This window comes from Somniosus microcephalus, unplaced genomic scaffold (assembly GCF_052327205.1).
Source record: "Somniosus microcephalus isolate GS21.2 unplaced genomic scaffold, FLI_Smic_1.0 scaffold349, whole genome shotgun sequence".
Taxonomy (NCBI): Eukaryota; Metazoa; Chordata; class Chondrichthyes; order Squaliformes; family Somniosidae; genus Somniosus; species Somniosus microcephalus.
This window is the reverse complement of record NW_028225536.1, coordinates 290,985-306,205: the sequence shown is the minus strand read 5'-3', so window position 1 is coordinate 306,205 and position 15,221 is coordinate 290,985. Positions and strand designations below refer to the sequence as shown.

The 15,221-nt window shown below is 53.9% G+C and overlaps 4 non-coding genes across 4 annotated transcripts; all 4 read left to right on the top strand.

Annotated features, from left to right (window-relative positions):
- The first annotated feature begins 568 nt into the window (after window positions 1–568).
- Window positions 569–641, top strand: trnat-cgu (transfer RNA threonine (anticodon CGU)). The gene has a single exon. It is a non-coding gene; the product is annotated as a tRNA-Thr (tRNA).
- Window positions 642–6,843: 6,202 nt separating this feature from the next.
- trnat-cgu (transfer RNA threonine (anticodon CGU)) lies at window positions 6,844–6,916 on the top strand. Its single transcript has one exon. It is a non-coding gene; the product is annotated as a tRNA-Thr (tRNA).
- Window positions 6,917–8,091: 1,175 nt separating this feature from the next.
- trnat-cgu (transfer RNA threonine (anticodon CGU)) lies at window positions 8,092–8,164 on the top strand. Its single transcript has one exon. It is a non-coding gene; the product is annotated as a tRNA-Thr (tRNA).
- A 2,445-nt stretch (window positions 8,165–10,609) lies between these two features.
- trnat-cgu (transfer RNA threonine (anticodon CGU)) lies at window positions 10,610–10,682 on the top strand. The gene has a single exon. It is a non-coding gene; the product is annotated as a tRNA-Thr (tRNA).
- Window positions 10,683–15,221: the final 4,539 nt, after the last annotated feature.

The following is a 15,221-nucleotide window of genomic DNA, read 5'->3' as shown; positions in this document are numbered from 1 at the left end:
TTGCTGCTCAAAGGCACTCCCTGCTGGTGTGCAGATGCAACTGCTCAAGCAATGGAGGTGTCCTCCCTTTTCATAACAATGGAGGTGTCCTGTGCCTTAGCATCAACATGTAAACTAGCGTCAAGTTAAGAGCACTGCCTTGAGCTAAATGCTCCTTACCGCTCACTTACTGCACAAGAACGCCCGCTCCTTCAAGCCGGAGTCGAACCAGCGACCTATCGACGACTTTGCTTTGCTTTTTTTCCACTGCAGTCCTCCGCTCTACCACCTGAAAATCGAAGGGAAGCGGCAAAGCTGTCTCTTTTTGGTGATTGTCCGCCGTGCGCCTTTTGACGCTCCCGGCCTGGTGTACCTGCTGATGCCGCAGCGTTGTGGGACTGTGAGTTGCCAGCTGCTTTGGACAGGCTGGGCCAGTGGCGCAATGGATAACGCGTCTGACTACGGATCAGAAGATTGTAGGTTCGACTCCAACCTGGCTCGAACTTTTTTACACACTTTGCATTATGGCTTTAGATGCCTCGCAAGCGCACCTGCTTGGTCATGCTGCCCAGAAGTTTGCGTGGCAAGTGCCTTCTTAGCGCAGTAGTCAGCGCGTCAGTCTCGTAATCTGAAGGTCCTGAGTTCAATCCTCAGAGAAGGCATTGATACTTGCAAAGCTTTCTTATCCCTCATCTCAGCTTTACATTTTTGCTGCACAAGACTGTCGACAAGTCTTGCTGCTAAAGCACACCAAAGGATTTGATGTCCCTTGGCCCCTCTGTCCCTCAGCGTGTGGAGACCCTTCGGAAGTACACGGGTTCACCGACAGCTGACACCACTGTTGTGTTTGAGCCATTGCCCCGAGCCAAAAGAGGAGTGGAGAATGCAGGCATCAATCCCGCTACCTCTCACATGCGAAGCGAGCGCTCTACCATTTGAGCTAATTCCCCAGCTACTTCTTCCAGTTGCACCAAGTTTGCTTCTCAGTAGCTCCTTAGCACTCGCCTCTGAGTTGCTGCGCCACCAGCAGGGATCTCCTGCTTCGGGTTAGCCCGCTCCCTGATCTCTTTCAACGCTTTGCTCCAATCGGCGTTACCGAGCAACGGCAGGGCGGGAAGTCAGAGAAATGGGGAAAGAAGCCGAGCAAGAGCCCGAGCCGGCAGAAGGGAAGCGAGGTGACCGGAAAGTAGCAGCCGCCACGAACCTGAGGGAGCAGCCGAGAGCCCTGTCTGACTGATAGACGACTTCTTTTGCCTGAGGTTTTGCCTGAAAGAGAGTGCTGGGTGTTTTGGTGCGTTGCTGCTCAAAGGCACTCCCTGCTGGTGTGCAGATGCAACTGCTCAAGCAATGGAGGTGTCCTGTGCCTTAGCAGCAACATGTAAACTAGCGTCAAGTTAAGAGCACTGCCTTGAGCAAAATGCTCCTTACCGCTCACTTACTGCACAAGAACGCCCGCTCCTTCAAGCCGGAGTCGAACCAGCGACCTAACGACGACTTTGCTTTGCTTTTTTTCCACTGCAGTCCTCCGCTCTACCACCTGAAAATCGAAGGGAAGCGGCAAAGGTGTCTCGCTTTGGTGATTGTCCGCCGTGCGCCTTTTGACGCTCGCGGCCTGGTGTACCTGCTGATGCCGCAGTGTTGTGGGACTGTGAGTTGCCCGCTGCTCTGGAGAGGCTGTGCCAGTGGCGCAATGGATAACGCGTCTCGCTACGGATCAGAAGATTGTAGGTTCGACTCCTACCTGGCTTAATCTTTTTTACGCACTTTGCATTATGGCTCTAGATGCCTCGCAAGCGCACCTACTTGGTCATGCTGCCCAGCAGTTTGCACGGCCAGTGCCTTCTTAGCGCAGTAGGCAGCGCGTCAGTCTCATAATCTAAAGATCCTGAGTTCAATCCTCAGAGAAGGCATTGATACTTGCAAAGCTTTTTTATCCCTCATCTCAGCTTTCCATTTTGGCTGCACAAGACTATCGACAATTCTTGCTGCTAAAGCACACCAAAGGATTTGATGTCCCTTGGCCCCCCTCTGCACCTCAGCGTGTGGAGACACTTCGGAAGTACACGGGTTCACCGACAGCTGACACCACTGTTGTGTTTGAGCCATTGCCCCGAGCCAAAAGAGGAGTGGAGAATGCGGGCATCGATCCCGCTACCTCTCACATGCGAAGCGAGCGCTCTACCATTTGAGCTAATTGCCCAGCTACTTCTTGCAGTTGCACCAAGTTTGCTTCTCAGTAGCTCCTTAGCACTCGCCTCTGAGTTGCTGCGCCACCAGCAGGGATCTCCTGCTTCGGGTTAGCCCGCTCCCTGATCTCTTTCAACGCTTTGCTCCAATCGGCGTTACCGAGCAACGGCAGGGCGGGATGTCAGAGAAATGGGGAAAGAAGCCGAGCAAGAGCCCGAGCCGGCAGAAGGGAAGCGAGGTGACCGGAAAGTAGCAGCCGCCACGAACCTGAGGGAGCAGCCGAGAGCCCTGTCTGACTGATAGACGACTTCTTTTGCCTGAGGTTTTGCCTGAAAGAGAGTGCTGGGTGTTTTGGTGCGTTGCTGCTCAAAGGCACTCCCTGCTGGTGTGCAGATGCAACTGCTCAAGCAATGGAGGTGTCCTGTGCCTTAGCAGCAACATGTAAACTAGCGTCAAGTTAAGAGCACTGCCTTGAGCAAAATGCTCCTTACCGCTCACTTACTGCACAAGAACGCCCGCTCCTTCAAGCCGGAGTCGAACCAGCGACCTAACGACGACTTTGCTTTGCTTTTTTTCCACTGCAGTCCTCCGCTCTACCACCTGAAAATCGAAGGGAAGCGGCAAAGGTGTCTCGCTTTGGTGATTGTCCGCCGTGCGCCTTTTGACGCTCGCGGCCTGGTGTACCTGCTGATGCCGCAGTGTTGTGGGACTGTGAGTTGCCCGCTGCTCTGGAGAGGCTGTGCCAGTGGCGCAATGGATAACGCGTCTCACTACGGATCAGAAGATTGTAGGTTCGACTCCTACCTGGCTTAATCTTTTTTACGCACTTTGCATTATGGCTCTAGATGCCTCGCAAGCGCACCTACTTGGTCATGCTGCCCAGCAGTTTGCACGGCCAGTGCCTTCTTAGCACAGTAGGCAGCGCGTCAGTCTCATAATCTAAAGATCCTGAGTTCAATCCTCAGAGAAGGCATTGATACTTGCAAAGCTTTTTTATCCCTCATCTCAGCTTTCCATTTTGGCTGCACAAGACTATCGACAAGTCTTGCTGCTAAAGCACACCAAAGGATTTGATGTCCCTTGGCCCCCCTCTGCACCTCAGCGTGTGGAGACACTTCGGAAGTACACGGGTTCACCGACAGCTGACACCACTGTTGTGTTTGAGCCATTGCCCCGAGCCAAAAGAGGAGTGGAGAATGCGGGCATCCATCCCGCTACCTCTCACATGCGAAGCGAGCGCTCTACCATTTGAGCTAATTCCCCAGCTACTTTTTGCAGTTGCACCAAGTTTGCTTCTCAGTAGCTCCTTAGCACTCGCCTCTGAGTTGCTGCGCCACCAGCAGGGATCTCCTGCTTCGGGTTAGCCCGCTCCCTGATCTCTTTCAACGCTTTGCTCCAATCGGCGTTACCGAGCAACGGCAGGGCGGGAAGTCAGAGAAATGGGGAAAGAAGCCGAGCAAGAGCCCGAGCCGGCAGAAGGGAAGCGAGGTGACCGGAATGTAGCAGCCGCCACGAACCTGAGGGAGCAGCCGAGAGCCCTGTCTGACTGATAGACGACTTCTTTTGCCTGAGGTTTTGCCTGAAAGAGAGTGCTGGGTGTTTTGGTGCGTTGCTGCTCAAAGGCACTCCCTGCTGGTGTGCAGATGCAACTGCTCAAGCAATGGAGGTGTCCTGTGCCTTAGCAGCAACATGTAAACTAGCGTCAAGTTAAGAGCACTGCCTTGAGCAAAATGCTCCTTACCGCTCACTTACTGCACAAGAACGCCCGCTCCTTCAAGCCGGAGTCGAACCAGCGACCTAACGACGACTTTGCTTTGCTTTTTTTCCACTGCAGTCCTCCGCTCTACCACCTGAAAATCGAAGGGAAGCGGCAAAGGTGTCTCGCTTTGGTGATTGTCCGCCGTGCGCCTTTTGACGCTCGCGGCCTGGTGTACCTGCTGATGCCGCAGTGTTGTGGGACTGTGAGTTGCCCGCTGCTCTGGAGAGGCTGTGCCAGTGGCGCAATGGATAACGCGTCTCACTACGGATCAGAAGATTGTAGGTTCGACTCCTACCTGGCTTAATCTTTTTTACGCACTTTGCATTATGGCTCTAGATGCCTCGCAAGCGCACCTACTTGGTCATGCTGCCCAGCAGTTTGCACGGCCAGTGCCTTCTTAGCGCAGTAGGCAGCGCGTCAGTCTCATAATCTAAAGATCCTGAGTTCAATCCTCAGAGAAGGCATTGATACTTGCAAAGCTTTTTTATCCCTCATCTCAGCTTTCCATTTTGGCTGCACAAGACTATCGACAAGTCTTGCTGCTAAAGCACACCAAAGGATTTGATGTCCCTTGGCCCCCCTCTGCACCTCAGCGTGTGGAGACACTTCGGAAGTACACGGGTTCACCGACAGCTGACACCACTGTTGTGTTTGAGCCATTGCCCCGAGCCAAAAGAGGAGTGGAGAATGCGGGCATCGATCCCGCTACCTCTCACATGCGAAGCGAGCGCTCTACCATTTGAGCTAATTCCCCAGCTACTTCTTGCAGTTGCACCAAGTTTGCTTCTCAGTAGCTCCTTAGCACTCACCTCTGAGTTGCTGCGCCACCAGCAGGGATCTCCTGCTTCGGGTTAGCCCGCTCCCTGATCTCTTTCAACGCTTTGCTCCAATCGGCGTTACCGAGCAACGGCAGGGCGGGAAGTCAGAGAAATGGGGAAAGAAGCCGAGAAAGAGCCCGAGCCGCCGGAAGGGAAGCGAGGTGACCGGAAAGTAGCAGCCGCCACGAGCGTGAGGGAGCAGCCGAGAGCCCTGTCTGACTGATAGACGACTTCTTTTGCCTGAGGTTTTGCCTGAAAGAGAGTGCTGGGTGTTTTGGTGCGTTGCTGCTCAAAGGCACTCCCTGCTGGTGTGCAGATGCAACTGCTCAAGCAATGGAGGTGTCCTGTGCCTTAGCAGCAACATGTAAACTAGCGTCAAGTTAAGAGCACTGCCTTGAGCAAAATGCTCCTTACCGCTCACTTACTGCACAAGAACGCCCGCTCCTTCAAGCCGGAGTCGAACCAGCGACCTAACGACGACTTTGCTTTGCTTTTTTTCCACTGCAGTCCTCCGCTCTACCACCTGAAAATCGAAGGGAAGCGGCAAAGGTGTCTCGCTTTGGTGATTGTCCGCCGTGCGCCTTTTGACGCTCGCGGCCTGGTGTACCTGCTGATGCCGCAGTGTTGTGGGACTGTGAGTTGCCCGCTGCTCTGGAGAGGCTGTGCCAGTGGCGCAATGGATAACGCGTCTCACTACGGATCAGAAGATTGTAGGTTCGACTCCTACCTGGCTTAATCTTTTTTACGCACTTTGCATTATGGCTCTAGATGCCTCGCAAGCGCACCTACTTGGTCATGCTGCCCAGCAGTTTGCACGGCCAGTGCCTTCTTAGCGCAGTAGGCAGCGCGTCAGTCTCATAATCTAAAGATCCTGAGTTCAATCCTCAGAGAAGGCATTGATACTTGCAAAGCTTTTTTATCCCTCATCTCAGCTTTCCATTTTGGCTGCACAAGACTATCGACAAGTCTTGCTGCTAAAGCACACCAAAGGATTTGATGTCCCTTGGCCCCCCTCTGCACCTCAGCGTGTGGAGACACTTCGGAAGTACACGGGTTCACCGACAGCTGACACCACTGTTGTGTTTGAGCCATTGCCCCGAGCCAAAAGAGGAGTGGAGAATGCGGGCATCGATCCCGCTACCTCTCACATGCGAAGCGAGCGCTCTACCATTTGAGCTAATTCCCCAGCTACTTCTTGCAGTTGCACCAAGTTTGCTTCTCAGTAGCTCCTTAGCACTCGCCTCTGAGTTGCTGCGCCACCAGCAGGGATCTCCTGCTTCGGGTTAGCCCGCTCCCTGATCTCTTTCAACGCTTTGCTCCAATCGGCGTTACCGAGCAACGGCAGGGCGGGAAGTCAGAGAAATGGGGAAAGAAGCCGAGAAAGAGCCCGAGCCGCCGGAAGGGAAGCGAGGTGACCGGAAAGTAGCAGCCGCCACGAGCGTGAGGGAGCAGCCGAGAGCCCTGTCTGACTGATAGACGACTTCTTTTGCCTGAGGCTTTGCCTGAAAGAGAGTGCTGGGTGTTTTGGTGCGTTGCTGCTCAAAGGCACTCCCTGCTGGTGTGCAGATGCAACTGCTCAAGCAATGGAGGTGTCCTCCCTTTTCATAACAATGGAGGTGTCCTGTGCCTTAGCATCAACATGTAAACTAGCGTCAAGTTAAGAGCACTGCCTTGAGCTAAATGCTCCTTACCGCTCACTTACTGCACAAGAACGCCCGCTCCTTCAAGCCGGAGTCGAACCAGCGACCTATCGACGACTTTGCTTTGCTTTTTTTCCACTGCAGTCCTCCGCTCTACCACCTGAAAATCGAAGGGAAGCGGCAAAGCTGTCTCTTTTTGGTGATTGTCCGCCGTGCGCCTTTTGACGCTCCCGGCCTGGTGTACCTGCTGATGCCGCAGCGTTGTGGGACTGTGAGTTGCCAGCTGCTTTGGACAGGCTGGGCCAGTGGCGCAATGGATAACGCGTCTGACTACGGATCAGAAGATTGTAGGTTCGACTCCAACCTGGCTCGAACTTTTTTACACACTTTGCATTATGGCTTTAGATGCCTCGCAAGCGCACCTGCTTGGTCATGCTGCCCAGAAGTTTGCGTGGCAAGTGCCTTCTTAGCGCAGTAGTCAGCGCGTCAGTCTCGTAATCTGAAGGTCCTGAGTTCAATCCTCAGAGAAGGCATTGATACTTGCAAAGCTTTCTTATCCCTCATCTCAGCTTTACATTTTTGCTGCACAAGACTGTCGACAAGTCTTGCTGCTAAAGCACACCAAAGGATTTGATGTCCCTTGGCCCCTCTGTCCCTCAGCGTGTGGAGACCCTTCGGAAGTACACGGGTTCACCGACAGCTGACACCACTGTTGTGTTTGAGCCATTGCCCCGAGCCAAAAGAGGAGTGGAGAATGCAGGCATCAATCCCGCTACCTCTCACATGCGAAGCGAGCGCTCTACCATTTGAGCTAATTCCCCAGCTACTTCTTCCAGTTGCACCAAGTTTGCTTCTCAGTAGCTCCTTAGCACTCGCCTCTGAGTTGCTGCGCCACCAGCAGGGATCTCCTGCTTCGGGTTAGCCCGCTCCCTGATCTCTTTCAACGCTTTGCTCCAATCGGCGTTACCGAGCAACGGCAGGGCGGGAAGTCAGAGAAATGGGGAAAGAAGCCGAGCAAGAGCCCGAGCCGGCAGAAGGGAAGCGAGGTGACCGGAAAGTAGCAGCCGCCACGAACCTGAGGGAGCAGCCGAGAGCCCTGTCTGACTGATAGACGACTTCTTTTGCCTGAGGTTTTGCCTGAAAGAGAGTGCTGGGTGTTTTGGTGCGTTGCTGCTCAAAGGCACTCCCTGCTGGTGTGCAGATGCAACTGCTCAAGCAATGGAGGTGTCCTGTGCCTTAGCAGCAACATGTAAACTAGCGTCAAGTTAAGAGCACTGCCTTGAGCAAAATGCTCCTTACCGCTCACTTACTGCACAAGAACGCCCGCTCCTTCAAGCCGGAGTCGAACCAGCGACCTAACGACGACTTTGCTTTGCTTTTTTTCCACTGCAGTCCTCCGCTCTACCACCTGAAAATCGAAGGGAAGCGGCAAAGCTGTCTCTTTTTGGTGATTGTCCGCCGTGCGCCTTTTGACGCTCCCGGCCTGGTGTACCTGCTGATGCCGCAGCGTTGTGGGACTGTGAGTTGCCAGCTGCTTTGGACAGGCTGGGCCAGTGGCGCAATGGATAACGCGTCTGACTACGGATCAGAAGATTGTAGGTTCGACTCCAACCTGGCTCGAACTTTTTTACACACTTTGCATTATGGCTTTAGATGCCTCGCAAGCGCACCTGCTTGGTCATGCTGCCCAGAAGTTTGCGTGGCAAGTGCCTTCTTAGCGCAGTAGTCAGCGCGTCAGTCTCGTAATCTGAAGGTCCTGAGTTCAATCCTCAGAGAAGGCATTGATACTTGCAAAGCTTTCTTATCCCTCATCTCAGCTTTACATTTTTGCTGCACAAGACTGTCGACAAGTCTTGCTGCTAAAGCACACCAAAGGATTTGATGTCCCTTGGCCCCTCTGTCCCTCAGCGTGTGGAGACCCTTCGGAAGTACACGGGTTCACCGACAGCTGACACCACTGTTGTGTTTGAGCCATTGCCCCGAGCCAAAAGAGGAGTGGAGAATGCCGGCATCAATCCCGCTACCTCTCACATGCGAAGCGAGCGCTCTACCATTTGAGCTAATTCCCCAGCTACTTCTTCCAGTTGCACCAAGTTTGCTTCTCAGTAGCTCCTTAGCACTCGCCTCTGAGTTGCTGCGCCACCAGCAGGGATCTCCTGCTTCGGGTTAGCCCGCTCCCTGATCTCTTTCAACGCTTTGCTCCAATCGGCGTTACCGAGCAACGGCAGGGCGGGAAGTCAGAGAAATGGGGAAAGAAGCCGAGCAAGAGCCCGAGCCGGCAGAAGGGAAGCGAGGTGACCGGAAAGTAGCAGCCGCCACGAACCTGAGGGAGCAGCCGAGAGCCCTGTCTGACTGATAGACGACTTCTTTTGCCTGAGGTTTTGCCTGAAAGAGAGTGCTGGGTGTTTTGGTGCGTTGCTGCTCAAAGGCACTCCCTGCTGGTGTGCAGATGCAACTGCTCAAGCAATGGAGGTGTCCTGTGCCTTAGCAGCAACATGTAAACTAGCGTCAAGTTAAGAGCACTGCCTTGAGCAAAATGCTCCTTACCGCTCACTTACTGCACAAGAACGCCCGCTCCTTCAAGCCGGAGTCGAACCAGCGACCTAACGACGACTTTGCTTTGCTTTTTTTCCACTGCAGTCCTCCGCTCTACCACCTGAAAATCGAAGGGAAGCGGCAAAGGTGTCTCGCTTTGGTGATTGTCCGCCGTGCGCCTTTTGACGCTCGCGGCCTGGTGTACCTGCTGATGCCGCAGTGTTGTGGGACTGTGAGTTGCCCGCTGCTCTGGAGAGGCTGTGCCAGTGGCGCAATGGATAACGCGTCTCACTACGGATCAGAAGATTGTAGGTTCGACTCCTACCTGGCTTAATCTTTTTTACGCACTTTGCATTATGGCTCTAGATGCCTCGCAAGCGCACCTACTTGGTCATGCTGCCCAGCAGTTTGCACGGCCAGTGCCTTCTTAGCGCAGTGCGTCAGTCTCATAATCTAAAGATCCTGAGTTCAATCCTCAGAGAAGGCATTGATACTTGCAAAACTTTTTTATCCCTCATCTCAGCTTTCCATTTTGGCTGCACAAGACTATCGACAAGTCTTGCTGCTAAAGCACACCAAAGGATTTGATGTCCCTTGGCCCCCCTCTGCACCTCAGCGTGTGGAGACACTTCGGAAGTACACGGGTTCACCGACAGCTGACACCACTGTTGTGTTTGAGCCATTGCCCCGAGCCAAAAGAGGAGTGGAGAATGCGGGCATCGATCCCGCTACCTCTCACATGCGAAGCGAGCGCTCTACCATTTGAGCTAATTCCCCAGCTACTTCTTGCAGTTGCACCAAGTTTGCTTCTCAGTAGCTCCTTAGCACTCGCCTCTGAGTTGCTGCGCCACCAGCAGGGATCTCCTGCTTCGGGTTAGCCCGCTCCCTGATCTCTTTCAACGCTTTGCTCCAATCGGCGTTACCGAGCAACGGCAGGGCGGGAAGTCAGAGAAATGGGGAAAGAAGCCGAGAAAGAGCCCGAGCCGCCGGATGGGAAGCGAGGTGACCGGAAAGTAGCAGCCGCCACGAGCGTGAGGGAGCAGCCGAGAGCCCTGTCTGACTGATAGACGACTTCTTTTGCCTGAGGCTTTGCCTGAAAGAGAGTGCTGGGTGTTTTGGTGCGTTGCTGCTCAAAGGCACTCCCTGCTGGTGTGCAGATGCAACTGCTCAAGCAATGGAGGTGTCCTCCCTTTTCATAACAATGGAGGTGTCCTGTGCCTTAGCATCAACATGTAAACTAGCGTCAAGTTAAGAGCACTGCCTTGAGCTAAATGCTCCTTACCGCTCACTTACTACACAAGAACGCCCGCTCCTTCAAGCCGGAGTCGAACCAGCGACCTATCGACGACTTTGCTTTGCTTTTTTTCCACTGCAGTCCTCCGCTCTACCACCTGAAAATCGAAGGGAAGCGGCAAAGCTGTCTCTTTTTGGTGATTGTCCGCCGTGCGCCTTTTGACGCTCCCGGCCTGGTGTACCTGCTGATGCCGCAGCGTTGTGGGACTGTGAGTTGCCAGCTGCTTTGGACAGGCTGGGCCAGTGGCGCAATGGATAACGCGTCTGACTACGGATCAGAAGATTGTAGGTTCGACTCCAACCTCGCTCGAACTTTTTTACACACTTTGCATTATGGCTTTAGATGCCTCGCAAGCGCACCTGCTTGGTCATGCTGCCCAGAAGTTTGCGTGGCAAGTGCCTTCTTAGCGCAGTAGTCAGCGCGTCAGTCTCGTAATCTGAAGGTCCTGAGTTCAATCCTCAGAGAAGGCATTGATACTTGCAAAGCTTTCTTATCCCTCATCTCAGCTTTACATTTTTGCTGCACAAGACTGTCGACAAGTCTTGCTGCTAAAGCACACCAAAGGATTTGATGTCCCTTGGCCCCTCTGTCCCTCAGCGTGTGGAGACCCTTCGGAAGTACACGGGTTCACCGACAGCTGACACCACTGTTGTGTTTGAGCCATTGCCCCGAGCCAAAAGAGGAGTGGAGAATGCAGGCATCAATCCCGCTACCTCTCACATGCGAAGCGAGCGCTCTACCATTTGAGCTAATTCCCCAGCTACTTCTTCCAGTTGCACCAAGTTTGCTTCTCAGTAGCTCCTTAGCACTCGCCTCTGAGTTGCTGCGCCACCAGCAGGGATCTCCTGCTTCGGGTTAGCCCGCTCCCTGATCTCTTTCAACGCTTTGCTCCAATCGGCGTTACCGAGCAACGGCAGGGCGGGAAGTCAGAGAAATGGGGAAAGAAGCCGAGCAAGAGCCCGAGCCGGCAGAAGGGAAGCGAGGTGACCGGAAAGTAGCAGCCGCCACGAACCTGAGGGAGCAGCCGAGAGCCCTGTCTGACTGATAGACGACTTCTTTTGCCTGAGGTTTTGCCTGAAAGAGAGTGCTGGGTGTTTTGGTGCGTTGCTGCTCAAAGGCACTCCCTGCTGGTGTGCAGATGCAACTGCTCAAGCAATGGAGGTGTCCTGTGCCTTAGCAGCAACATGTAAACTAGCGTCAAGTTAAGAGCACTGCCTTGAGCAAAATGCTCCTTACCGCTCACTTACTGCACAAGAACGCCCGCTCCTTCAAGCCGGAGTCGAACCAGCGACCTAACGACGACTTTGCTTTGCTTTTTTTCCACTGCAGTCCTCCGCTCTACCACCTGAAAATCGAAGGGAAGCGGCAAAGGTGTCTCGCTTTGGTGATTGTCCGCCGTGCGCCTTTTGACGCTCGCGGCCTGGTGTACCTGCTGATGCCGCAGTGTTGTGGGACTGTGAGTTGCCCGCTGCTCTGGAGAGGCTGTGCCAGTGGCGCAATGGATAACGCGTCTCACTACGGATCAGAAGATTGTAGGTTCGACTCCTACCTGGCTTAATCTTTTTTACGCACTTTGCATTATGGCTCTAGATGCCTCGCAAGCGCACCTACTTGGTCATGCTGCCCAGCAGTTTGCACGGCCAGTGCCTTCTTAGCGCAGTAGGCAGCGCGTCAGTCTCATAATCTAAAGATCCTGAGTTCAATCCTCAGAGAAGGCATTGATACTTGCAAAGCTTTTTTATCCCTCATCTCAGCTTTCCATTTTGGCTGCACAAGACTATCGACAAGTCTTGCTGCTAAAGCACACCAAAGGATTTGATGTCCCTTGGCCCCCCTCTGCACCTCAGCATGTGGAGACACTTCGGAAGTACACGGGTTCACCGACAGCTGACACCACTGTTGTGTTTGAGCCATTGCCCCGAGCCAAAAGAGGAGTGGAGAATGCGGGCATCGATCCCGCTACCTCTCACATGCGAAGCAAGCGCTCTACCATTTGAGCTAATTCCCCAGCTACTTCTTGCAGTTGCACCAAGTTTGCTTCTCAGTAGCTCCTTAGCACTCGCCTCTGAGTTGCTGCGCCACCAGCAGGGATCTCCTGCTTCGGGATAGCCCGCTCCCTGATCTCTTTCAACGCTTTGCTCCAATCGGCGTTACCGAGCAACGGCAGGGCGGGAAGTCAGAGAAATGGGGAAAGAAGCCGAGCAAGAGCCCGAGCCGGCAGAAGGGAAGCGAGGTGACCGGAAAGTAGCAGCCGCCACGAACCTGAGGGAGCAGCCGAGAGCCCTGTCTGACTGATAGACGACTTCTTTTGCCTGAGGTTTTGCCTGAAAGAGAGTGCTGGGTGTTTTGGTGCGTTGCTGCTCAAAGGCACTCCCTGCTGGTGTGCAGATGCAACTGCTCAAGCAATGGAGGTGTCCTGTGCCTTAGCAGCAACATGTAAACTAGCGTCAAGTTAAGAGCACTGCCTTGAGCAAAATGCTCCTTACCGCTCACTTACTGCACAAGAACGCCCGCTCCTTCAAGCCGGAGTCGAACCAGCGACCTAACGACGACTTTGCTTTGCTTTTTTTCCACTGCAGTCCTCCGCTCTACCACCTGAAAATCGAAGGGAAGCGGCAAAGGTGTCTCGCTTTGGTGATTGTCCGCCGTGCGCCTTTTGACGCTCGCGGCCTGGTGTACCTGCTGATGCCGCAGTGTTGTGGGACTGTGAGTTGCCCGCTGCTCTGGAGAGGCTGTGCCAGTGGCGCAATGGATAACGCGTCTCACTACGGATCAGAAGATTGTAGGTTCGACTCCTACCTGGCTTAATCTTTTTTACGCACTTTGCATTATGGCTCTAGATGCCTCGCAAGCGCACCTACTTGGTCATGCTGCCCAGCAGTTTGCACGGCCAGTGCCTTCTTAGCGCAGTAGGCAGCGCGTCAGTCTCATAATCTAAAGATCCTGAGTTCAATCCTCAGAGAAGGCATTGATACTTGCAAAGCTTTTTTATCCCTCATCTCAGCTTTCCATTTTGGCTGCACAAGACTATCGACAAGTCTTGCTGCTAAAGCACACCAAAGGATTTGATGTCCCTTGGCCCCCCTCTGCACCTCAGCGTGTGGAGACACTTCGGAAGTACACGGGTTCACCGACAGCTGACACCACTGTTGTGTTTGAGCCATTGCCCCGAGCCAAAAGAGGAGTGGAGAATGCGGGCATCGATCCCGCTACCTCTCACATGCGAAGCGAGCGCTCTACCATTTGAGCTAATTCCCCAGCTACTTCTTGCAGTTGCACCAAGTTTGCTTCTCAGTAGCTCCTTAGCACTCGCCTCTGAGTTGCTGCGCCACCAGCAGGGATCTCCTGCTTCGGGTTAGCCCGCTCCCTGATCTCTTTCAACGCTTTGCTCCAATCGGCGTTACCGAGCAACGGCAGGGCGGGAAGTCAGAGAAATGGGGAAAGAAGCCGAGCAAGAGCCCGAGCCGGCAGAAGGGAAGCGAGGTGACTGGAAAGTAGCAGCCGCCACGAACCTGAGGGAGCAGCCGAGAGCCCTGTCTGACTGATAGACGACTTCTTTTGCCTGAGGTTTTGCCTGAAAGAGAGTGCTGGGTGTTTTGGTGCGTTGCTGCTCAAAGGCACTCCCTGCTGGTGTGCAGATGCAACTGCTCAAGCAATGGAGGTGTCCTGTGCCTTAGCAGCAACATGTAAACTAGCGTCAAGTTAAGAGCACTGCCTTGAGCAAAATGCTCCTTACCGCTCACTTACTGCACAAGAACGCCCGCTCCTTCAAGCCGGAGTCGAACCAGCGACCTAACGACGACTTTGCTTTGCTTTTTTTCCACTGCAGTCCTCCGCTCTACCACCTGAAAATCGAAGGGAAGCGGCAAAGGTGTCTCGCTTTGGTGATTGTCCGCCGTGCGCCTTTTGACGCTCGCGGCCTGGTGTACCTGCTGATGCCGCAGTGTTGTGGGACTGTGAGTTGCCCGCTGCTCTGGAGAGGCTGTGCCAGTGGCGCAATGGATAACGCGTCTCACTACGGATCAGAAGATTGTAGGTTCGACTCCTACCTGGCTTAATCTTTTTTACGCACTTTGCATTATGGCTCTAGATGCCTCGCAAGCGCACCTACTTGGTCATGCTGCCCAGCAGTTTGCACGGCCAGTGCCTTCTTAGCGCAGTAGGCAGCGCGTCAGTCTCATAATCCTAAAGATCCTGAGTTCAATCCTCAGAGAAGGCATTGATACTTGCAAAGCTTTTTTATCCCTCATCTCAGCTTTCCATTTTGGCTGCACAAGACTATCGACAAGTCTTGCTGCTAAAGCACACCAAAGGATTTGATGTCCCTTGTCCCCCCTCTGCACCTCAGCGTGTGGAGACACTTCGGAAGTACACGGGTTCACCGACAGCTGACACCACTGTTGTGTTTGAGCCATTGCCCCGAGCCAAAAGAGGAGAGGAGAATGCGGGCATCGATCCCGCTACCTCTCACATGCGAAGCGAGCGCTCTACCATTTGAGCTAATTGCCCAGCTACTTCTTGCAGTTGCACCAAGTTTGCTTCTCAGTAGCTCCTTAGCACTCGCCTCTGAGTTGCTGCGCCACCAGCAGGGATCTCCTGCTTCGGGTTAGCCCGCTCCCTGATCTCTTTCAACGCTTTGCTCCAATCGGCGTTACCGAGCAACGGCAGGGCGGGAAGTCAGAGAAATGGGGAAAGAAGCCGAGAAAGAGCCCGAGCCGCCGGAAGGGAAGCGAGGTGACCGGAAAGTAGCAGCCGCCACGAGCGTGAGGGAGCAGCCGAGAGCCCTGTCTGACTGATAGACGACTTCTTTTGCCTGAGGTTTTGCCTGAAAGAGAGTGCTGGGTGTTTTGGTGCGTTGCTGCTCAAAGGCACTCCCTGCTGGTGTGCAGATGCAACTGCTCAAGCAATGGAGGTGTCCTGTGCCTTAGCAGCAACATGTAAACTAGCGTCAAGTTAAGAGCACTGCCTTGAGCAAAATGCTCCTTACCGCTCACTTACTGCACAAGAAC